General features: G+C 35.9%; 1 protein-coding gene across 2 annotated transcripts in view; it reads right to left on the bottom strand.

The window, feature by feature from the left end:
• LOC112447478 (teneurin-2) overlaps positions 1-25,591 on the bottom strand; it is a 426,777-nt gene that overhangs the window by 300,016 nt on the left and 101,170 nt on the right. For both annotated transcript variants that reach the window (XM_059888818.1, XM_059888820.1), the window contains exon 2: positions 19,532-19,648. The gene's annotated coding sequence lies outside the window, so the exon portion shown is untranslated. The remainder of the gene's footprint in view (positions 1-19,531; positions 19,649-25,591) is intronic.

Below are 25,591 nucleotides of genomic sequence, written 5' to 3'. Positions count from 1 at the left end.
CTAAATGCAAAGGGAGTGTCAAAAAACTTTTGCAGAAAGGGGCAGATAGTATTTCAGGCTTTCTGGGCCAGACCATCTTTGTCATAAACTTCTCAACTCTGACACTGTAGCATGAAGCAGCCACAGACCATATGTAAATCAATGGGTGTGCTATACTCCAATACAATCTTATTTCTAAACAGTGACATTTTAATTTATATAATTTTCACATTAAAAAATATTTTCCTTTATATTTTTGCAATTATTTAGAAATGTAAAAATAATTCTTAGTTCACACACCATTTCAGAACAAGCAGTGGGGCCATTTCATCCATAGGCCACAATTCCACAATCCATTATTTAGAGAAAGAGACAAATTCCATATGTGGCCCTTGTTTGAGACAATATTCATTTCAAGTCCTGCACCTGCTGTTAAGTGACATGCTGATAGACAATATGGTAAAACTTGATCAACAAAGCCAGGACTGTAACTTTGAGATCCTCCAGACTATGTTACATCAAGTGCCAAAATTTTCTTGACACTGAATTTTTTAAACTTTCGATAAAAAGTCACCAACAGCTATTCAAGTCTATTTCTACTCAGTTGTTAGAAAAATTCCTTCTACTTTCATTCTATTAGAGGCATCTTGAAAGGAAATTAACAGTTTGTCACCTTAACAGTGCAAAATTATGCAGACAAAAATTGTAATTTATAAAAGATAATGTCTTTTATTCATTTATATTCATAAGCATATACTAGAAATATCTGTATTGAGAGGATTTTTTAAAAGAAAATACTTCAAAAATTATCTCTTCACCAAAAAGATTTACCTAACTATGCCTACATTTTTATTCCAAGATCTTATCTAATTTCTAACCATCAATGCTTAATTACCTGTAGGATGTACAAAGTACATATTCCTAGATTATGACATGAACCAAATGTCACTGTGAGTTCAAAACATGTTTCAGTTCCTCTATTTTTTATCCATACTAGGTAGACTACAACATGCCATAACAAAAGCAAAATTCTTATTCGAATTTCTGCTAAAACTGATATACATTGAATATTCATAGTATTTGCCTTGATATTTATCCATGCATATGTAAATTTTATAAACATCCTAATTTTGAAACTAGATTCAGCCTTTTTTTACACTTCCTCTTTGTAATCACCTCCCTATCCCCTTTAAAAAAACTAAAATAGGCCTATGGGGCCAATAATGCAATGAGCTATTCCACATCTGGTTATCGGAAGCGTATTTCCTGATTTTAAAAAAATTACAAAAAGCTGATTTTATATGCTTGGTTTTCTCCTTCTGTCATTACCCATTTAACAGTAGTTTCACATACATCCAGGCATGTGCCAAACACAGGGCCAATAATAAAAAATACTGACTTAATATAATTTGCTTCCTTGGCTGCTGGGAAAGCAGAAAGCATTGAAAACCTGTTTTGTGTTTATTAGTGAAGCTATTGTAGAGGGTGATTGGGGTTTCATTATAAGCGGCCTGCAAACAGTTTGAGCACAAATGCCAATATACATTTTAGAATAGAGTGCAATTTTAAGTATTTTCACTCAAATGGTTTTGCAGAATCTACAACTCAAATAAGAAGTATATTGTGTTTTAACACCACCAACAACTACTATACTATTTGTCGCATTGATCTCCATTGTGAATGCTTCAAACCTTTCTACTTTCATGAAATATAATGGGCAAATATATTCCCTGGAATCCCAAGGTATGATTAGTTACTAAGCAATCAGAAAAATCACAGCAAGGCATACTTCTGAAAGAAATTAGAAAGAGTAAAGATCATTTCTCTATTTGTGTTACATAGTGAATCACACAATACCTCATCGATGGTACTGTATATATTAGCTAACCACCATGGGCTAGCTAGAAGCTCATACATCAATGAAAAGATCTTTGTCAATTGCTGCATGCCTCATTATCTCACTAAGATTTCTTGGCAACAATTAACAGTTACCCAATTCATAGAAATTGCCTTTATTATTTTTGAAGCAGCTACTTTCTTTGGCTTTAATGACTAAGAGAATAGAGACAGATGTCTCTGTTGCTAGGGAGACTGAATTAAAAAAAAAAAAAAAAAAACCTTTGAAACGAAGTAAATAAGCAACTACCAGCTTTTTTTAAAAAGGAGAATTCTGTTAGTTTTGAATTAACTATTTGTTTTAAAAACAAACCAGCAGTAGCTCCACTTTTTGAAGGAAATACACTGGAATGGTTTATTACCATTCTTCTCTGACAGTAATAAATCATTAAAAAGGAAAAAAAGAAAAGAGAAATAGGCCCACCTGTGCACTCAATATCAATTGAGGCTGATTATCAGAAACTGGTACTGTTTTTGTACTGGCACTTGAATTCAACAGGAATTACCTTTTTATATAATCTGTCAATCCTCTATAACTAAAGAGAACAGCCTCTCCCCTGTAACACCTAAGCCTTGCAGACAAGCCTTGCCTGCTGAGTTCTAAGCCCTCTCGTCACCCAGCTCCAGTCTTACTGGCAGCCCTCTACTTTGGACCCTGGACAACAAGTAAAGCGATTTAAGCTCAGAGCAGCTTGGTGATAGGGCCTAATCCAAGCAGTATCTCTTCTTTCAAATTTCTCCCTACAGTCACCATCCCTATCCTCTGTCTTTAATTCCTGGCTCTCACTAAAACACCTAATAAACTTGCATTTTCATCTGACTTAGACCTGCAGATCCTGTTCAAACTCTCCCATCATCCTGTTCCTGTATCAACATGCTTTAAGAGGAATGATATTGTCATAAGAAAAAAAAAATCAAGCTTGAAATGAAATCACATATAGTAAAAACAATTAAGATTCACCTAAATTTTTTCAAAGAGTCTCTCGTCTCCTTTGACATCTGTACAGAATCACCCATACATCTTTTTCACCTACTCTAATTAAACCATTACTAGGTATCAGCATTCAATTTAAGTATAAACCAAAACTGAATGGGCATTTTGGCAGCCTATTTTGCTCAAATATTTGTACAGTATATTAAAACATGGACAAATTATTGTGTCTGTTTCTAAATGTCACATGCTATTGCCATAATTAAAATTAGGATGTAAAACAACATGTAAAATAAAATTACTTTCTTTTTCTTGTCCAAGAAGATGTTCAGAATTATGTTTGGCTTCTGTGGCCTGGGGATTGGGGGAGTATCCATAACATTCTTCCTTTGAGAAGGCATATTTCAAGCTCCAAATGATGGACCTTAAAAGTTCCTAAGAAATTATAATTTGAAGACTTTCTGTACTTATTAAAATTCTGATTGGGTGAGACGTAAATAGTATGAAAGACAATCATGGGGATCACGTCTGATGAAACTGGATCCAAATCAAGCAGTTCAGTATTTTGGGTGAATGCAGTAGCTTTGGGGTTCACAACTCTAGGCTCAAATCACATTTCAATTTTTAACTTGGGATGGGACTTCAGTGGATTGCTTGATCTCTGATCTCCATTTAGTCAATGGGAAGCTGTGGATAGTAATCACCTCATAAGTTTACTATGAGGGTTAAAACAATATAATAAATATGTGATAGTCACTGTTGTTGTTATTATCTGATTAGTTTTTTTGGGAATATTAATTGAAATTGAGTTTTTATGGGAGTTGGGGAATACTGTATTTTCTCCATGACAGTCATGTTCATATTATTTAGAGATATTTGCTTTAGATACCATTTGTGATCTATTTCCAAATACTGTTTTCACTTTGAATGATTTCATTATATCATGAGATGGGCTTAATTTTAGTCATAGCACATTCATCCCAGCCAAGATAACTAGCTTGTGCTACTCTGAGCTTGACTTGAATGTGAAAGTGTTAGTCGCTCAGTCGTGTCCAACTCTTTGCGACCGCATGGACTGTGTAGCCAGCCACGCTCTTCTGTCCATGGGATTCTCCAGGCAAGAATATTGGTATAGGTAGCAATTCCCTTCTTCAGGAGATCTGCCTGACCCAGGGATCGAACCTGGTCTCTAGCATTTCAGGTGGATTCTTTACCATCTGAGCCACCAGGGAAGGCTGCTCATAAGGGATACTGCTCCCTTCACAAAGATCATCTTCCCAACATCTTGTTAGAGATCACCCTCTCTTTATTTGAATCTATTCAGAACCTTACTTTGGCTATTCAAGTTTCCTGATGAATTTCAACTACTTTATATTACTGCTTTACAGCAGAGATTTTCAGCTTTGTGTATCACACACAGAACATGCATTTAACAAATGTTTATTGGGCACCAACTGTATGCAAGTTGTTATTCTAGGTACCAGAAATACAAGGCTGAACAAGCCAGAGAAAGTTTCTACCCTCTTGGCTACTACCTTTAAGTGACAGGAGATTAAAAAAATAAAAACACAGAACAATAAACAAATTGGTCTCAGTCAGTAACCTGGAAAAGGAAAAAAAAATTGAAGTAGCTGACTTGAGAGCAACTGGAGAGAGTGCTGATCATCAGGAAAGGAAGCATAAGTTTATGGCCTCTCCTGAAATGCACTTCACAACCCCAGAAGGTGTTGCTTATATATATTCCAGTAAGAGAGTCTGTGAGCTAAGAGCTAAATGGTACAAGAGGAATGGCTATGCAGAGATCTAGGTAAAGAGCATGTCTGTAGAAGGGAAAAGAAAGACCAAAGACCTGAGAGAAGTACCCAGAGGAAAGGTTGAAAGGTAGGCATTACAATTCCCAGCACCAACTACATAATATTATTTAATTAGTTTTTTGCAAAATATGGATATATGGGCCCCACCCCGGGTGAACTAAATCACATTCACTACAGGTAGAGTCCAGAGTCTGTATATGTGTATGTGTGTGTTTTAAAATTTCCTAAATTATATTAAAATGCAGCCAGCGTTAAAACCCATTGATAAAGAGTTTTGTAGTCCGTGACAAGGAGTTATGAATACTGTGTGGTGTTTTCCATGAATGTTCCTGGTTAATTGTCAATATCTCGGTCACCCATGAAAAGTTTGTGTTCCAGGCATTCCTGATCATCATGTCTTTGCAAAACGCCAACTAGAGACCTGTGCACACAATAGTTGTATTGCTGTGCAAGATGCACAATACAAGGCTGTGGTTGTCTTCTGTGCACTGAATCTGGTTTGAGTGTACTACAGAACAGACTCAGGCTTCCAGGCATATTTCCAATTACATTTTAGAAAATAAACAAACAGGTGCATGCAAACACCGGCACTTAGCAGCTGGCTCTCATGCATTTCCTCCAGGGAAATGAAGTTACTGGCTAGGAATTCTCCAAAGTATTCAAAAAAGAGACAAAGGAAGGTTCTTTTGCTTTGGGGCTAGGAGGTGAACAACACTAGGACCTCTGGACTTGGAGCAGGAGGGTCAGTACTCCCAAATACTGATAAACGTTCACCAAGATATTCAACTTGTCAGACTTTCAGTGATCTAAGAGGAAAGAATTGCTCTTCCCGGTTTTAAAAGTCAGAAATCACATATACAGGGGAAAGAGCTACCTGATGAAGTTCACATGAAAAGCAAGGAGAACATGAGCAAAAAAAAATGCAGTGTTTGAAAACGACTGTTGGCACATGTAGAACTGCAAAGAGCCACTCCAGGATTGTCTGAGGGAGTTTGAGCTGGGACATCTGTCACCACAATGGTAGCCAGGTTGAGTTTGATAAATCTCGGTTTCATATGCTCAGTTTAAGAGAAGGCCCTTCCCAACTGGAAGAGAATCGTTCTTCAAATGTAGTTGACAGGAATTTCCAGAAGTCCAAAGAGGCTTCTGGGTAACAGGGGATAGGAAAAAAGTTATATCTTTGGTGATGTATTCCTAAAATTCTGATAATGGAGCACAAAAGTAGCTGTGAGCCCTCCAGAATTGTTTCAAAGGTTTTCCTTCCTGTATTGTCCCAAATCTGACCTGTAGGTATGGCTAATCTTAAACAAGACTTTCAACATCCTATAATATTTATGTATGCTTTGATACTCTGACTCGAGTTATTTACACTAGGGTTTTTGTATTTGAACCTGGGTTTGACTCTTACATCTGGCATTTACTGTGCGGCATACACAAACCACTGGCATGCATGCTTCATGAGGATGGGGCTTTTTAACCTATTTTTTATAAAACTATGGCACTGAAAAAATTAAAATCAAATCCAAATAAACATTTAAAAGAACTTCAAAGCCTTTGTCTCCTTTGCCTTAGTTTTTGCATCTTTTAAATGGGAATGATTATACTATCTCTCTCATAGATTAAATGAAATAAAGCATGCACAAAACTTTGTGTATTGCACAGGAATAGTAAACATTCAATATTAGTTGAGAAATCACTGAGAATATAATGCCTTTTAGCAGAATATTGATAATGATAAGGACAACTGTAATTATCTGTAAATATTTTGACAATAGAAAGATGATCTCTCAGGCTACTTAACAATCATTATCTTGAGTATACAAATCCATATATAGGCTCCAAACTTCAAACTAAGCACCATATTTCTATTGATAGAAATTATATCCAGATCTTTAATTCACTTATTTCAGCATCTTTACTTTGAAAACACCTCCCCTCTCATTTTGAACTCAGTCTAGGAAAGAATAAAATCACCATGGTGACAGCTGCCCTCTCTTTAGAGCACATTCAAATTTATGTTGAGCTTTTTTTGAAGGCTGCTGTATCTTGCCTTTGAATTGTCTCTTGGAGTCACTCCAAGGTCAGGAGAATTTCTTTATCACTTAAGGTGGCCTTCAAGGATACAAAAGAGCAATTTGGAATTCATGATCTGGAATTGATAAATTTGAAAATAAATAATTCTATCATATTTGAATCAGGTGAATACTTTATGATGGCCCTCATGTTAAAGAACTTGTGACTAAGAGTCTAGTACAACAAAAATGTATGTATAATGTCTGTTTTTCCCCTAGAATGTCTGATCAAGACATTCATTAAGTATTACTTTACTCAGAAAGCTGTCATTCATAAAGTATAATATCAGCTTGAACTCTGATACTGACATGATACAGTAAACAAATTTGGGCCTTTTTATTTTATATTAAACAAAGATGCCTTGAATTATACTGTGAAAAAACTGCCCTTTCAATGTTTATCCAGCTTAGCCAGGAGAGAGTAGCTGAAAAACAATATGCAGGTAAAGCCGGGTGGTGAACAGAAGGTGTAGGGAGTACAGAAGTTGTGAGTCCGGGTGTTCCGTGAAGCATTGTGGGAATCAAATGGGATAATGTGTGCTTGTTTAGTCCTTAGCAGAGTCAACCCATGATACTATGTGATCTCCATATGTTACCTATTATTAAGTTCCAGAATTTATTATTATTGTTGTTGTTATTGAACTTCAACATTTGGTCTGAAATATCTCTACATTTTGGGAAAATTCTCAATCTGTTTCATATACATAAAAAACTAAAACGGCTCTCTAAAGCAATCTCATAATACAGAGCTTATGGGTAATTAGAGGTAAAATCCTGGATATCCTATAGATATGTCTTCAAAATATTAGTGGGTACAGGCAGAGGGGTTTTGTTTGACAAAACAGTTGGAACTCATTGTTTTGCAATAAATTTAGGAAAACATGATATGGCATCTCTAATTACAAATTCTCTGTAACCTTTATTCCTGTACCCCCACCAAAAAATCACTACCGTTTCTTATACATGAGTGAGAAAGCACATCAAAATCAGAATTATTCTACAAATGGCTAATTTCACATATCCTCATTTAAAACAATGACCTTCAATGTTCAGTTGAGGTAAGGAGGAATCTTTAGAGGGGTAGACTAGACAACTTTTCTGAAAGCACTGCTCTCGACACCCTCAACTTGCACACACAAATACACACATACATATGCACACAGAATATAGCAGAGAATTATTTGTCTCATGAATCATCCTGCTTCACATCCTGTTAAAATAGTGATGTCATTGTGCGGAAGCATCATCTCTTTGCTTTCCACTGTCCTACCAATGGGCTTTTCCACCCCAAGGTTAGCAATCTATGAAGACTCCTGACAAATACAACTGAATTAGTCATATTACTCTTGCTTGGAAAATCCCATGGATGGAGGATCCTGGTAGGCTGTAGTCCATGGGGTTGCTAAGGGTCGGACACGACTGAGAGACTTCACTTTCACTTTTCACTTTCATGCACTGGAGAAGGAAATGGCAACCCACTCCAGTGTTCTTGCCTGGAGAATCCCAGGGACGGCGGAGCCTGGTGAACTGCTTGCCATCTATGGGGTCGCACAGAGTCGGACACGAATGAAGTGACTTAGTAGTAGTAGTATTGTATACATTTATCACATTTTCTTTATCCATTCCTCTGTTGATGGATGTTTAATGTAAACAGTGCTGCTATGAACATTCGGGTGCATGTATCTTTTTTTCTTTTTTTTTAACTTTTGAGAGCTTTGTTTTTTGGGGGGTATATACAGAGGAGTGGGATTACTGGGTCATACAGTAGAAACCACACAACATTGTAAAGCAACTATACTTCAATAAAAAATTTAAAAAAAAGTCCTGAATGGATCCTTTAAGGAAACTGAATGGTTAATAACATTTCTTTTCTCCTTATCTCAGGAGGGACATCTGCATGCACTTTGGGGCTCTTGAATCAATTTAATATCACGATTTGTGGTACCTGAAAGCAGTGGGTCTCCAAAACACTTCTACAGTGAGACTGGTGACCTCACTAAAGCTCACACATCTGCTGCTGCTGCTGCTGCTGCTAAGTCACTTCAGTCGTGTCCGACTCTGTGTGACCCCATAGACGGCAGCCCAGCAGGCTCCACCATCCCTGGGATTCTCCAGGCAAGAACACTGGAGTGGGTTGCCATTTCCTTCTCCAATGCATGAAAGTGAAAAGTGAAAGGGAAGTTGCTCAGTCGTGTCCAACTCTTAGCGACCCTATGGGCTGCAGCCTGACAGGCTCCTCCATCCATGGGATTTTCCAAGCAAGAGTACTGGAGTGGGGTGCCATTGCCTTCTCCTCACATATCTACTAGATTTCAATTAATTCACTTATTATCTCTATGCCAATCCCATCAAAGTTTTTAGATGTACTCACACAAATGTAAAATGAACTCCGTAAAGGACACTCAGTGGACAGAATTCACTCATTCATTCAGAAACTTATTTAGTGAATACCAATAATGTCCCAAGCAATTGGTTAAGCTTTTAAGATTCAGTAATAAGGAAGCCAGAAGTTAGTTTCCTAAGGTGAAAAGCCTGAATCATACTGCTTATTCCAAAATGGCTTCCTGAATGTAAACTACAAAAGAAGTGGCTACTAATAGCCCTGGCCTGAATGCTGTGGTTTAGAGTGGAAGTTCACCAGTAATTGTCTATAGACCAGTGCTGCCTCCCTGACCCACAGTTTATCACTTCATGGTGAAATGAGGAAAAGGAAAGCTTCCTCAACCTTATATTCCATTAATTCTCTCCATAAACCTTCTGTTCTGGTCATAGTGGTACCACTGTGGAGTTTGCTCACTTCACTTTTTTGGTTGTTTTGTTTTTTGCCAGCTTCTTTTTTAATTTTAAAAATGTATTTATTTGGCTGTGCTGGGTCTCAGTTGCAGCATGGGACCTTGAGTTGTGGCATGCGGGATCTAGGTCCCTGATCAAGGGTCAAACTCGGGCCCCCTGCACTGGGAACATGGAGTCTTCACCACTGGACCACCAAGGAAGTCCCTCGCCAGCTTCTTACACTGCAGTATTTCCCAACCATATTTCCATCACTACCTTCCCAATGACGACTCTCTGTATGAGAGCATAAGCATTATTTCTTACCATTTTTACTTATCTTGAATAAGTACTTATGATTTTTTGTTTTTTAAGTACACATTTTAAAAGGTAATAATAATAGACTTAAACAAAAAAGCAGAATTATTTCCAATGAATAGAAGGTAGCTGTAAAAATAAATTTAATTTTTAAAACACTCCTAATTTCAAAGTAGATATAGTTAGCTATGAAAACTCTGAATATGAGCCTGTTGTCTTTTTTCCTAAAATACAGAAAAGAAGGGAATTGTTAAAATCATAGTAGCTATAAACTGAAATGCTCTTCCTGAAGTAATGGATATATCAGAGCAATTTGAAACGGGAATAACTTCCTCACTGTTCTGTTTCTCTGTTTCACTGTCTTAGGATCATTTGCATGTCCTGTACCACCAGTGATACTCATTTTGCTTTTTTGATATTAATAATAGTGTTATAATAATAACAACAAAATAATTATGCTGTTGCTACTATTAATGATAGCAATTATAACAATAATTAAAATAAAAAACTACAAAAATTAAAGTTGTTCCTACCAGCCCAGCTCTGTTTTAAATACTTTTACACAGAATAACTAACTGACTCTTCTGAATAGCCCATGAGGGAAACACTTTTACACATGGAAACCTGCAGCCCTAAAGAGTTTTGTAGCATGCTCAAGCTCAAAGGCTTGTCAAGTTGAAGGGCAGTTACTGATCAAACTTCAGCTCTAAGTCAGATAGACCTTGTGTTTGCCCTCATCATTTACTTGGCAACCCTGGGCAAGCCACTTTGATGTCACTCTGCCGAAGAAACTGAAACTTTCAGTGCAGTTGCTCAGTCGTGTCCGACTCTTTGAGACCCCATGGACTGCAGAGGTGACAGTTAAACTATATTTTTCTACCATTACTTAGATTGGAATTCACCTTCTTAGTTTCTGCTGACATGACTTTTCTCATTTCATATAATTATTTTCCTTTAGGTTGTTGTGTGTGTTTTTCTTTTTTCTTTTTTTAATGTAGGCCCTTTTTAAAGTCTTTATTGTATTTGTTAAAATATTGCTTCTGCTCTATGTTTTGGTTTTTTGGCCACAAGTCACCCGGATCTTAGCTTCCCCAACCAAGAATCGAACCTGTACCCTTTGCACTAGAAGGTGAGGTCTTATCTACTGGATCACCAGAGAAGTCCTTTTAATTGAAAAAATGAATTCACTAAATGTTTTGTGTGTGTATCTTGAGAGAATAGTATGTTAAATGTGGTAAAAAGTTTGTCTTTTTTTTGGCTTTCTAAAGGTTCAGTTACATCCAAAGTATATGGTAGTGCTTCAAAAGAATGAAAGAAGTGATATGGAATTCAGAGGAAAGAGTTATCATTGTAGTTATCATCGTGGGCAGATGCGTAAGGAAAGCACCAGAGAGTGGATGGCACAGAATGAGCCGTGAATAATGGCTGGGGTTTTGATAAGCACACTGCAGAATAATAACAAGGCTGCTTATTGAGAGCCTATTACATACCAACTACAGTGCTAGACTTTCACTACAGCCACTTCAAAACATTTACCACAACCTTATCCAGGAGTTGATATCATCTCATTTTACAAATGAAGAAAGTGAGACTTAGATATTAAACCTTAGATATTAGCCTTCTCAAGGTTAAATAGTTGACACGTGACAGGAGAAGGGTTCAAATACCACCCTCCTCTTCCTCTTTCTCCTCTTTTTTATTGACTTCTTATGGATGCTTTTGCATTATGAGCTTTCAGGCTTTATCTGAGCAATTCCTTTTCCACACAGGGTTCAGAACTGAGGGAGCTGGACTGAGTCTGACTTAAAAACCAGACTGGGGCTGGCTAAAGTCAGATTGGGTCCTTTCAGACCTTCTTCCCAAAGCTAAAATGAAACAATGTATCCACAAGGAAAGAAAAGCATTCTAAAGCCTTTGTGGAAGGATTTGCTCAAACATTCCAAAGACACCTAGTTCTAAATCTAGAACATAGGAAACTTTTGATATTCATCTTAGCTGAGGATCTTCTTCCTGATATAAAGAACCAAACTGAGGATAATGTAGTTGGATGGCTAGGTCAGTTCCTGGATACCATCCAGGTTACAACCCAACTCTATGAGAAATTAAAAAGTTGTATTTGTATTTGTCTTATAAATCTACTCTTATTAGAACAGAAATGTGACTATAGAAAAGATTCAAAGCCCACTGATCCTTTTTACCAATCCCCAAACCTCCCCCATTCAGTTGGAAGGTTTATAGATATTGTTAAAAATCTGGATTTAGGAAACAAAATCCCTTTTCTGAGAAACTTAAAACCTTTCTCTGTGCCTCTGAGATATAAATGTTCTGTCTGGTCTTCTCTAGGAAACCAGAACCATCTCTTGAAATGCAAACTTCAGGAAGATAATTCTTATTAGAAAAAAAAAAAAAAGAAAAGGAAGAAGCTATTTGGAAATTGTTGTTGTTTAGTCACCCAGTCATGTCTTCCCTCCCTCTCCCTCTCCAGACCTCCCTCTCCCTCACCATCTTTCGAAGTTTGTCCAAGTTCATGTCCATTGCATCAGTTATGCCATATAGCCATCTCATCCTTTGATGCCCTCTTCTCTTTCTGCTCTCATTCTTTCCCAGCATCAGGGAGTTTTCCAATGAGGAAATTCTTAAAAAGTCTTTCCCATAAATATTAGTAAAAGCCATAGCCACCTTAGGTGTAGATAACTTACTCTACATGCCACAAACATAATTTGGATTCAACTGTTCTTTTATACGGAGAAGGCAGTGGCAACCCGCTCCAATACTCTTGCCTGGAAAATCCCATGGACGGAGGGGCCTGGTAGGCTGTAGTCCATGGGTCACTAAGAGTCGGACACGACTGAGCGACTTCACTTTGACTTTTCACTTTCATGCACTGGAGAAGGAAATGGCAACCCGCTCCAGTGTTCTTGCCTGGAGAATCCCAGGGACGGGGGAGCCTGGCGGGCTGCCGTCTATGGGGTCCCACAGAGTTGGACACAACTGAAGCGACTTAGCAGTAGCAGTAGCAGTTCTTTTGTAAGCTAGTAAGTTTTGCATTATTTTAATTGTCTCATGGCTAAAATTTTAAAACAAAAGCTGTAAGATCTGTGAGTTTGTAAGTTGATATACATCCGCGTATGCATGTTACGGGCTTCCCAGGTGTGCTAGTGATAAAGAACCCCCCTGCCAGTGCAGGAGACAGAAAGATGGCAATTCGATCCCTGGGTCAGAAAGATGCCCTGGAGGAGGTCACAGCAACCCACTCAAGTATTCTTGCCTAGAGAACCCCATGGAGAGAAGAGCCTGGCGGGCTACAGTCCACAGGGTCACAAACAGTCAGAAATGACTGAAGAGACTTAGCGCGTGTATGTTATAGATCTGTGATATTTTTATACTTTCAGATGATATTGCCAAATTTAATTTGTAAATATTTCTATTTAATGTCTCAAAGACATAAAATTATTTATAAAATCAAGTATACTCTGAGAAATATAATAGACTCTAAAATGTTTTTCAAGTTTACATGATCTAGGATAATCATCAGTAAATGAAAGCTAATTTAAGTTTGTTGGTTTGATTGAAACAGGCATGTTTTTCGTGTTATCAACGTTAAACATACTACTTTTATTTACCTTGATTTACTAACATTCAAATAAGCTCATGTTATCTCTGTTATAGAATTTATTAGCAGAAAGATAAGATGATGGTCACTGTTAAATACCTCATGAAATTTTCATGAGTAATCTGAACATAATTGCTAAGAATAAGTAAATTTAGTGGATGTAAGTAAGATAAAAGTTTATAAATGAACTTTCAACAATAATTATGCCTTATGGCATGTCAACTTATAAGTTTCCAAAATATTTTGGTCACTTGAAACCTTAATGCTATACAGATCTTCCTATCTTAAGGTGGAGCAATATTCCAATAAACTCACTGAAAGTTGAAAATATAAATTGAAAATGCATTTAATACCCCTAACCTTCCAAACAACATAGTTGAGCTTAGACTATCTTAAATGCATCCGGAACACTTGCCTATAATTGGGTGAAATCATCTAACACAAAGCTTATTTTATAATAAAGAATTGAATATCTCATGTAGTTTATTGAATAGCATACTGAAAGTGAAAAACAAACAGTTGTGTGGGTACAAAATGGTTGTAAGTGTAGTGGCTGTTGACCCTCAGGACTGCATGGCTGACTGGGGACTGGGGGCTATGGTTCACTGCTACTGCTCAGCAACATAGAAAAGTATAGTACCACATATGCTAGCCTGAACAAAAGATCAAAATTCAAATTCGACATATGGTTTCTTCTGAAAGTGAATCTCTTTTGTACTGTCATAAAGTTTAAAATTCTTAAACCACCATAAGTCAAGAACTGTCTGTTCTGAGAGAAGGCAAATGATGACTATTCATCGAATATCTAGATCATTTCCAAATAAAACAAAATACTGAAACATTAATTATTGAACATAGGGTTATCCCCTTTTGGCTTCTCTTTATAGAGAAACTAAAGACATTTGCCACTCAAAAATCAAGACTCCTGGCACAGGATGTCACCTGATATCCACGTTCCCAACTAAAACGGAACAAGGCGACTGCCTTGCGGTATCAGTGCTCAAAAGGTCTTTTCCATTGTCTCCTTAGTGCCACGTGCTTACATTTTTGTGCATTTTCTTGGTGATTCTGCTATTTTAAATGACTCCTAAGCGTTGCAGTATAGTGTTGTCTAGTGATTTTTAAGTGCAAAAAGGCTGTGAAGTGCCTTATAGAGAAAATACATGCGCTAGATGAGCTTTGTTCAGGGGAGAGTTATGGTGCTGTCGTCTGTGAGTTCACTGTTAACAATCAACGATATATAGTAAATAAGAAGTCTTTAAACAGAAACACACATAAAACAAGGTTACATATTGATCTGTTGATTGGTTGATAAAAATGTTGCAACCACAGGGCTGCACTGACTTAATGCTTGATTCCCCCGAGGAGCAGCGGTTTAGCATTTACTAATTCAGTGTTATAGGCAACGTTATAGAACATGACTACCACCAATAAGGACAATCAAATGTATTTATTTATATTCCCTCTGCTCTTGATACTTAATTCTTTGTATGACTATGACCTTATATTCGTACATTCTTTATTAAGATGCCTACTTTCATTACCTATTTTCTATGGACCTGGGTATGATACACATGAACAACACACACACACACATACACACACACACACACACACACACACACACACACAACCATTTAAAGAGCTTAACTATAATTTTTTTCCTTATTTACAACTTATATTGTATATGATGGTATTTAATTTATATTAGACTAAACTTTTAACAACATATAGTTATGTTTTAGTTTTTCAGTTAAATTGGATTCATTTATTTTCCTTTATTTCTTCAACAGCTATTAAAATGCTTGGTTTTACCCCAATCCTGTTCTATTTGTTTATCTTGTTTTGCATAGTTCCAATGATATAATAAACATCTATAAAATACTTTTCTTTTTTTTAAAACTGTTTTGTAATAGAAAGCCAAGTCATTCAAAGGTATTTCATCTCAATGTACCAAACGAGTTACTTAAAAGTTTAAATAGCATTTAAAAATTTTATTGGTTCATGTTACAAACACCTCTTTGATACATATTGATATATTCATGGACTGAAAACGTAAATCTGCATCCAGTGAGAGTTGGCAAAAATGCTAAGTACACTAGTCCCATTTCAGCATTAAAAATTAAGTGACAAGAGCAGGAATTTAAACAAAATAATCCATAATTTAGAAAGTTATACAATTAATTAACTAGATCATAGCTTATCAGATCATATTCTTTACAGTAAAACATGGTTTTCTCTAGAATAATCCCATATTCTGGTCAAAAAATGTTCAGTTAGTGGACTGGTGTCTGGAGAAATGGATTAGACCCCAAAACTTGGTTCCCTTGAGCAAAATATTTAACCTCTTGGGACCTCAGATTTTAGGGTTAATTAAGATTTTATTTTCATGTTCAATCAAAGAATTTATGTTAAAGAGAAAGCATTTTTAAATGTGGTACATGTTATGGATTTAATAACTTCCTTTCTACTTTTTATCTATTCATAATTACTATATTAAAACACCATAAACATTATATATTAGTTCTGGTTATATAAGTTCTATGTTATTCTTAAATTTTCAAGAAAATATTTTGTGAAATATGTAACATTGCATGATTATATGTGAGAGAATGTGAAATATTTAAAGAAAACCTGTTGTAAATCTCACAATGTTAAGAAGCAACTCAAGCATGTAATGTAGGGGGAAAAAAGTCTCAAAATGCACTCATCTTAAAGGTTAGATGTTGAGTATTAAAGGGTGTTTTTCTGCTGGCAAGAAAGGAAAAGGAAAAGGGAAAAAAAGAGCTCAGTGTAATATTTTCAAAATGGTGCTAATAATTTCAGTTCTTGCATAGAAGTATATCTGAAATTAGAGAGAAAAATGTGCTAATCTTATTTTTTAAAGAGATTTGGTCACTTATATATTCAGTACATACTGATTATTATGAACTATTTAAATGGGAAAGAAAGTGAAAAATGTCACTTCCCTTCTACTGATGGAGAATTAAATCCACACATCACCCACTGCAGGATATGTAGCTGAAAACACAGCCTTCATATAGGTCTGTTGATTTTCCCTACATTTCTACCTAAAGTAGCTCTTCATTCCAATCACATTAGAAATCTAGAAACACTGGTTCTGTTTAGCCCTTATCTAAGACAATCTTTCAAAGTATAACAGTTTTTTTTTCTATAATTTTAAAGTTGCTTCCTCTTCATTTTCTTTCTTTCTTTTTTTTTTTAAGCAAAAAAATTAGCCAAAAGGCATATTTTTAGTGATAACAAAATCACGTCTTGCATTTCATCCTAGTCTGGTTGAAAGGAGATATGACTATCCTAGAACTATGAGAACCTCCATTTAAATCCCATGTATTTTATGAATCCACCATGGAGTAAAAACCATGTTATACACTACCAATGAAGCAAAAGGAGTCGCACAGAAACCTTTAAGGTAGATCCCTGGCCAGTAAAGCTGTATATTTTATACTGCTTCTTAGGAACAAAAAGAGTAGCATTTAAAACTTCAGGTATAAGCCAAAGGAAAAAAACATTGGTGGTCTAGGAGGAAAGTGAACACCTGGGGAAACACCAGTTTGTATTTATAAAGCCTCCTGTTGCCTGGGAAAGCTACTCTGATCCATTCTGTTAGGGCTACAAATGACACTGAATGAACAGCAGAGGGCAGAGCCTTGTAGAGTCCTTTTCCAAATAGGTAGGTATTAGTAATTGAGAACAGGTTTAATAGAATATAAAATATGATGCTAGAGAGTTACCGTGAATAACTTTTTCTCAAAGTTAATATTAATAGTAATTTTCTGAAAACGAAGTCTGGCCTCACTGAGGGGCTTACTATTCAGTCAAAATTCAAGACATTTTTGGTTGCAGTAGTCAATTATCAAAGTACTACCTTAACTAAATAATGGCAAAATCAAATGAGAACATTGAGAAAAATGTAATGGTTTTGCAGGCCAGCACACTAGGCAGACCACTGAAATCTGGAGACTTGCTTTCATTATCAAGGGAGTTCCTAAGAGCATGCAGGCAATTCTCCTTCCCCCATTTACAGGCTACTTCTCATTACCCTCTGCCTGTTTCCCTGAACACAACGTACCAAAGATCCATTTTCTCCAGAAATCTTAATCAAAAGATTAGATGATAAGGTTGGGAGGGTGAGCAAGAGAGAAACAGGGGACAACTGTTGGCTTCAACAAGGTTAGGAAAATTCTCTAAGAATCCTAAACATAGGCTTCATCCTCCTAGGTCCTGTCCCACCAAACTTACCTCCTCTAACTCTGCAGTGCTCTCTTCTGTCACTTGCTCTAGGAGAGGATGGATGGGCTAGCATAGGATATACCAAAGTCTTAGGTCTGTGTCACCATAAGGCCTCCTATTTCTTCCAAAACTGACAACTCTACATTTATAATGGGTTTCTACCACTTGGTGGTTGTTCCTTAAGAACAGAAACAAAAATGGACCCAAGCTTCCAAGACAGAAAATGGAATCAGGAGATGATTCTGGGATAGGATGGTATCTGATCTGTGGGGAAGCAACCATGAAGTCAGAGATATGTTCTAACAAAATCAAGTTTCCTTGTACAACCCAGTTTGGATCTGACCTCCAAAGACACTAGGAACAAGGATGCTTCAGAGAAGCTTAAGGTGTGTTGAAATTTATTAAATTGGATGCCTTTCTCAGAATCAAAGCACAATAAAATCCAAAAAGAAACCCTTAATACTCTAACAGAAGATTCTCCCCATCAGACTACACACCCAAGAAAACATAGGATGGTGAGAAAACATGGAAAACCTGCAGTAGCATAAAGGTCTATTTCAAGCCAGCTGCTTGGACTTTAGTTTCTTTGACAGCAAAATGGAGTTAGAACTGCTGATGACACTCATTTACCCCTGACTGTGTTGTTCATCTACCAGGGTAAGTACCTTATTGTATCATCTACTTTAATTGTTACTACAGCCTCATGAGATTTCCATTTAGGTGTTTTATATTGTCTGCTCCATGAGTATGTTCTAAATTGACTGTTTGAACTAAGGCTGTCTGATGGCTGTATTTCAAATGACTCCTTCAAGAGGACATACCCATCATTACCCTCCCTTATTCCCATACCCACTCCCTTAGCCACATAAGACCTGTTCTTTACTCACTGCCTCACTTTCACTGAAAAATTTCTACAAGCAGTAAAGAAAAACAAAAAAGATTTAATCCAGATACCTCTTACATTTATCCATCGAATCATTTATGAGTCTCTACTGGACCTCCTCTCACACCTTGTTCTTAAACACAAAATTTCTATACATACTCAAATCACTGGAATTAATCTGCAAACTGATGCTTTAGCTAAGTCAGATGCGCATCTTCAAATCAGAATTGCACAATGCATTGACTGTTCCCAGAGAACCCTTTAATTGTCCCACCCAAAGGTAAGCCATCGTGGTACAAGGATTTAACTTGTAAAAATATAAAAGCAAGACTGAAAAGAGCAAAACGGTATAGAAAAATGGATATAGGAAACTCAAGAAAGCCTGACGAAGGCATTTGATATATGATGCTGGATGCTGTAGAAATATATTGAGAATGCCAGTTCAGGGACAATAAAAGAGGAAGAAAGATTTTCCAGCTCCCTTTTCTCTTTCTGCCTGCACAGATTAACAATGTTAAACAGTTCTGATAAAGGGGGCCAAGTTTTTCCATCCAAAAGGTCTTTATACATGAGAATGTGATACTATGTGAGCCAGCTAATCACAACCACCACGTTTTATTTCCAAGTGTACATAGCGAATACCAAAAGTGTGATGGCCAAATTATTCTTAGAGGTCAGGGAATGAGAACTTGAGAGCTGGGGAGAGGTCCATTCAGGTAGATAAGAAACAGATGCATGACTGAAGAATGGTAAGGTCATTCTCTTGGGTTGGGAAGGAGAGAGAATTGCTGATTTCAGAGAGAGAAAATGACAGTACAAATTACTTTTGTCCATAAGGGAAAAAGAAAAAAAAAGTAAAAAAAAAAAAAAAAGAAAAGCCAGCTTTCTTACACAGAGCTGGAAAAGCCCTATTTTGCTCTCTATATGAAAGCACTTTGGTCAACAATGCAAACACAACTTGAGCAGAGCAAAACATAAAATTGTAGCTATGATTCCACTCACCAAATGGGTGGATCTTCAATATGCAATTCAGTAAGCTCTACAGGAGTGCTCCACAGCAAAGCCAAGTGATGAAGCAAGCCCCAGAATGCTTAGGCAATAAACAGCTGGATGTAACTGCTAAAAAAAAAAAAGAAGAAGAAAAGAGATAAGATTTAAATGAGCACATAAAACAAAAAAAGAATAAAAATGCAAATAAACACCATATATCTTCAAAATATAGGCAAGTTGGAATCAGGAGCTAAATTTGTTTAATTGCACACCTTACCCTTTCAAATATCTTTCAACAGAAGAATGTAAAATATGGTATAAAACATACTACTTAGTTCACGTATTTTGACTATGGCACACCATTCTCATTAAGATACAATAGTGTACCGATTTGTTATCCTTCAAATGTGATGCTGCATATTATATATACACTGAAATGCACAGTATTAGAATGGGAGAACAGTTTAAAACCATCTTTCTAGGAATATACAGCTTTTAAGGCTGCTCTTCACATTTACAAATGATTTGTTTCATCTTAAAATGTACCATTTGTTCATCCATACAATTTAAGCATTATTTTGCCAGCTTTTGCAATCAAATACTTGCTAGTTGGCACCACAGGCAAACAGGAGACGGGACGTCCCCTGACTCCAACACAACTTGCTTTGGACAAATAAGCTAAGCTTTCCTTAAATAGAAACTAAGGTACAGCAGCACTTATTTCACAGAAATGTTGTGAAGATTAAGATAAAAATCCACTAGAGCACTTAGTTCAGTGCCTTTCACACGGTGTCACTACCACACTTGTCATCTGTGATCGCCGTCATAGTTGTTATCACCACGCTGAGGCCACAGGTTCAAAATCATCAAGGAAGATTTTGTGCTCATTTCCCAACAATTAGGAAATCTTTTTAAAAATTCACGCACATACCTCTGCCCCTTTAAAAAAGAAAAAGTCCACAAATCGACTAAATTCGCAGAAGACATTCGCTCTACATTTAGGTTCCCTTCTCTCCTGGCAGTGGAATTGGGGCACTGGCGGAGATGCAGGGAGATTTCTTAAGTTTGCAAAGGGATTTCACAAATAACCCAAACATGAAAAGAGATCCACAAACAGAGAGAAGCAATAGTTGAAAACCAATGCTTTTGACTTCCCAGCTCTGTTTTAGTCATTCTCATTCCAGATCACTCCATGTCAAAAGGAGCACCCTGCCACCACCACCACCACCACCAATCAGCATTTCCCAGGCAGCCTGGAGAGCAGGAGAGCGGCTGGTCTGGCTGACCGCATCTCCAGTGCTTGGATGTAGCCACAGTTGGGTACTACACTCCTGATCACCCTCCTCCCAAGGGCAAGTGGTATTTTCACACTGATGGCTCTATCTTTCCTAACCACTCTGAAAAGCCTTCTGACCCTCCACAAAGGCTCCTGATTGTATGGAATAAAGAACAGGTGTTAGCTTCCTGATCTTCCAGATAGGAAGAGGGCTTGCCACAGAGAAGGGGAGGGTAAAAAATTTAAACCACGACTGGCATGTTTGAACTGTCTATCGCTAACAAGCACAAGCTCATACAAGGTTCCTTAGACCCTCTGAGCTTCAATCTACTTATCTGTAAAGTGGGATCAAAACTCCTATGACTCAAAATTGAGAAATAAGGAAACAAAATGTTTCTGGAACACAGTAGGCATACAACACACATTCATCACAGTTTCTGCTTGTCTTGCTCTGCTGTTTTATCTTGTACATTGATCACCTGATTATAAGGAAATGACAGATGTAGAATTGTCTGATCAAGACTATGTGTCTTTAAAAGACAAATTGACAGGACCAGACAGAATGATAAGACCTTGTGTCAACTTGCTTCAATTTTGTTCGGTTTTATTTTTTTTCCGGTTTTCAACCTGGCAATCAGAGCCCAGCAAAGCAATATGGTTCTTTGATTTCCTCTTTAGAAACTCTGCAGCCTTTATTGTCTTTATATCGCACAACTTTAGCACTTAATTATATCCTACCTTGTAATAATTAGGTGTCCTTATAATCAAATCTGTTTACTCACTTGTGCAGTTCTGATCCTTTAATCTCTCTTGAATATTAGTTTTTAATGCTAATAAGAGCCACAATTTAACAATTTTATTACTAACTAAAATCGCAAGAATATTTTGAAGATTCACTAATGCGTGGACTCTAAAAATTAATTTTATATTTAGAAATAGTACCAAACCATAAAAGTAGGCCTCAACAGTAGAAACATATGGAGCTTGTCCATCTTCCCATCAACTAACTGTACAGCCTTGGGCATGTCACTGACTTCCATCTTTGAACCTGCAGATAACCCTGTACTTGAATCAAATATTTTTTTCAGCTAGATTACCAATTTCTTTCAAAAATTATTATGAGACATTTGTTAATTTTAGGCAAGAGATATGTTACTAGTTTTGTTATTTCAGATCATGTTAATTATAAATTTGAAAGCCCATTGCCTGAATGTAAAATAAAAACAAGCATGGTCAGTGTACATACTACATTTGATACAGCACAATGATTAGTAAATCACTACGCTCTACAGTTAAACTGTTTGTGTTTAGCATATGACAAAAACACAACAGCCATGGATTCCAAGACAAATTTAGAAGGCCTATGTCCCTTAGACTCCTTCTGGGTAAAAGAGGAATAATAGCAATATCTAACTAATAGGGTTTTTATAAAGATTAAAATGATAATTCTCTTATTAACTATACAGAGTAAATGCTAGCTATTATTTTTTTATTAGTGAATTAGATTTATATAAAATACTGGTTTCTGAAGTATCAAATTTACCTCATATTTTATTATATGCATCATGAATATATTTGTCAAATGGAAATGACTTTTTGATCAGTATATTTCACTTAGCAAATATTTAGAAATAAATATTGCCTTTAAGTATGGCAATATATTTACCAAATGTTATTTATTAGATTTCCATCTGCATTGATATGTTAGATAATATACCTATAGATTTCAATTAAAGATCTTATTAATTAAATTATAATACAACTGACTCAACCCAAACTTTATATTTTTTTCTAAAATATAAGTTTCTATTAGATTTTATATATGGGAATTTATGCAACTACAATGAAATAATATTCAAATTTACTTTTGAATATTCTTTTATAGTACAATTGTAAAAAAGAAGGTACAGTAAAATAAAAACAAAGACATTTAAAGTCATTCTAAAGCATATTAGACAGTGATAATAGCTGCTTACATGTTAGTGAGCACCCTTCCAGACTTCTCTGTATAAATAAATACACATGGGATATAAAAAAAAAAATGTGCATAAATAGAACTATGCCATCCATCTATTTATTATAACAAATAGTTTTTAGAAATGCATTTTCTAGGTTACTGATGGTAGTTAATCTGGGTCCACTGTTGATTCAATCAAAATATTTTAACTTTTCATTTAATGTATATAGGAAATTTGAGAAATCTAAATACTCTTGTTAAAAGTATTATAAAATGAGCAACTTAAATTAGTTAAACATTGTTGACATTTGGGGAGTAATTTAGGAATGTCTCAATTTGCATCTTTCAGATAGACTTTTCTGCCACTAAGCATATCAGAAAAATTAAACAAATACCAGACTACCTATTTTACACAAATGCTATAAAATTAAATGATACAGACAAACCTATAAAAGGCCAAACAATAGGAGTAAAACTTGCAGGATGTTGTTATCTTCATTGAAACTACTAGTTCCCTTAATGGAAATTAAGTTTATAGGCTTAAAAGAAATATGAACAATTTTCCCTTGAGATATGAAAAGAATGATATTACAACGTGAAGAATGCAAGATTAGTAAATGCAAATTAATTGACTTCTTTCTAATGAATAAAAATAAAGATTTCATAGACATAAAAATATGAGCATATGAATTTCCTTCCACATGGCAGAAGAAAATGAAATGATGTGTTCAAATGAATGAAATCCAGAATACTCAAGCCGTTTGCACCCTACAATTCACGTAAATATTTAGAAACTGTAGCCTTATTAAAAAATGAATATTCTAATCCAGAGGAATTTAGACCTGCAATGAAATAATTTTATAAGGTAGTAAATTATTAATTGATCTGGATATACTAGAACCAGTCAATTAGTACCATTTACTCAATCATTTGACAAATACATAATAGATTATGTATCAGATATTATATCAAGTTCTAGATCTATGCTGTCCAACAGCCACTTATGGCTATTTGTTGGCTATTAAACACTTAAAATGCGGTTAGTCTGCGAGGACATGTAATGTAAATGGAAAACACATGTGACTTCACAGTTTTAGTATAAAAATATAAACTAACTCAATAAATTTTTATATTGGTTACACATTTAAAAGATAACATTGGATATTTTGAGTTAAATAAAATATACTAACTTAATTAATTTCACCAGCTTCTTTTAACTACTTTTACTGTGCCTATTGGAGCACTAAAAATAACATATGGGGTTTGCATTATACTTCTATTGGACAGTCCTTCTCTAGATGACAGTAGTTAACAAGGAAATCTGGTCTTTGTATTCACATGTGCACAGTTATTGTCAGGCACTAAGGCTGTTTAAGGACCTGTGTCAGACACAGAGGAAAAGGTGGATTAAAGTGTGAGATGCAAGCCACCCCCTGAAATCCTGCCATTTAGTCCTATGCATCAGAAGGACACATCAAAAGTCACATAAATAGCAAAGCTATTAAATGTGAATAACCTAAAACATAACACTGCTTTGTATAAAGAAGTCTCTAATACAGTCATAATACATCTTGCTTCTCTTATCATGAGGGGGTTGTTAGGCCACTCTGTGGTGCTGGGGGTGGGTAAGATCATATTTTATTTGCTTTTAATGACAAATTTGTACAGTGGAGTAAGAGAGAGGCCTCATCACAAATGCTATTTGAAATTCATTGATATCCCCAAGCTAACTAAGTTGGATCTGAAGAGGAGAGAGCCCAAGAAAACATTTCAAAACATCCGGAAGTCCCTGAAGCCTCCCTAGGGACCTTAAGGTTGTGGCAAATAGATTACAGAATTATCAAGTATATGTTAGAGGTTAATTAACAAAGCACAGTCGCTGGTGGCTCTGACCAATATCACACATAATAACAACAAGGTACACTTAGAATAATACCTATTTTTTATAATGTGATTTATTCCCTTCCAAACCACTTCTGACCAAAAAAGTCTCCTTTTCTCCCCATGTGGCATCTTTGAAATGTTCATGCTTTAGGATAACATTTCAATTAATTTAAATCATCTTCTCTCCTACACAGAGGTTTCCACAATAACCTGTTAAATACTAGCAAAATTTTACTCAGAATATGTGCTTTCTATTGTATTGGGTTTGGTGCATATATATTGGTTTGTGTGTAGAGATACACCAATCAAATCACAATCAAAACAAAATCATATTTTCAACTCTCAAATGCAGAATCTGTGATCCAAAGCTTCTGCTCAAAGGCTTCAATAAAAGGGGAAAAAAATCGACAGAAGTTTGAAAAGATACCCCGTGAAATACCAATTCATTAAGCAATTTTGAAAGGGTCAGATTTTTAGTTTGCTTAAGGGTTTTTTGATAGATACATTACTGGAGTTTTATAAAATATTCACTTTCTCCCTGCTAATTTTTTGAATGAATAAATATGAGGCCAATTTTATACAGAATCACTTCAACTTAAACTAATAATTGTGTATTGCAGCCTAGAATAATGTTTGTTTCAGAGGGATACATATAAAAGGAACAGCAAAAGAAAAACATTAAATCAGGCACTAATTATAATTAATTCATAGATAGTTGAGGTTCATTTGCTTTTGCTAAAGTATATGAAATAGCATTCTTATGGAGGCCCAGAATACAATCAAAAGAGGTCTTGATCATATATAAGAATGTTTTTATTTTCTGAATAGCTTTAGGATGCAATATATTGTGTTTAAAGACAAGTTTAAAGACAAGGTTCAAGCAGAAACCTTTAGGTCCCTGTGAATCCCCTGATGACGATTTCCTTTACATGAAGGAATGTACATGGGTCCTTCA

Source organism: Bos taurus, chromosome 7 (genome assembly GCF_002263795.3).
Source record: "Bos taurus isolate L1 Dominette 01449 registration number 42190680 breed Hereford chromosome 7, ARS-UCD2.0, whole genome shotgun sequence".
NCBI classification, from domain to species: domain Eukaryota; kingdom Metazoa; phylum Chordata; class Mammalia; order Artiodactyla; family Bovidae; genus Bos; species Bos taurus.
Note: the sequence above shows the minus strand (reverse complement) of the source record. Positions and strands in the feature narration are given on the sequence as shown.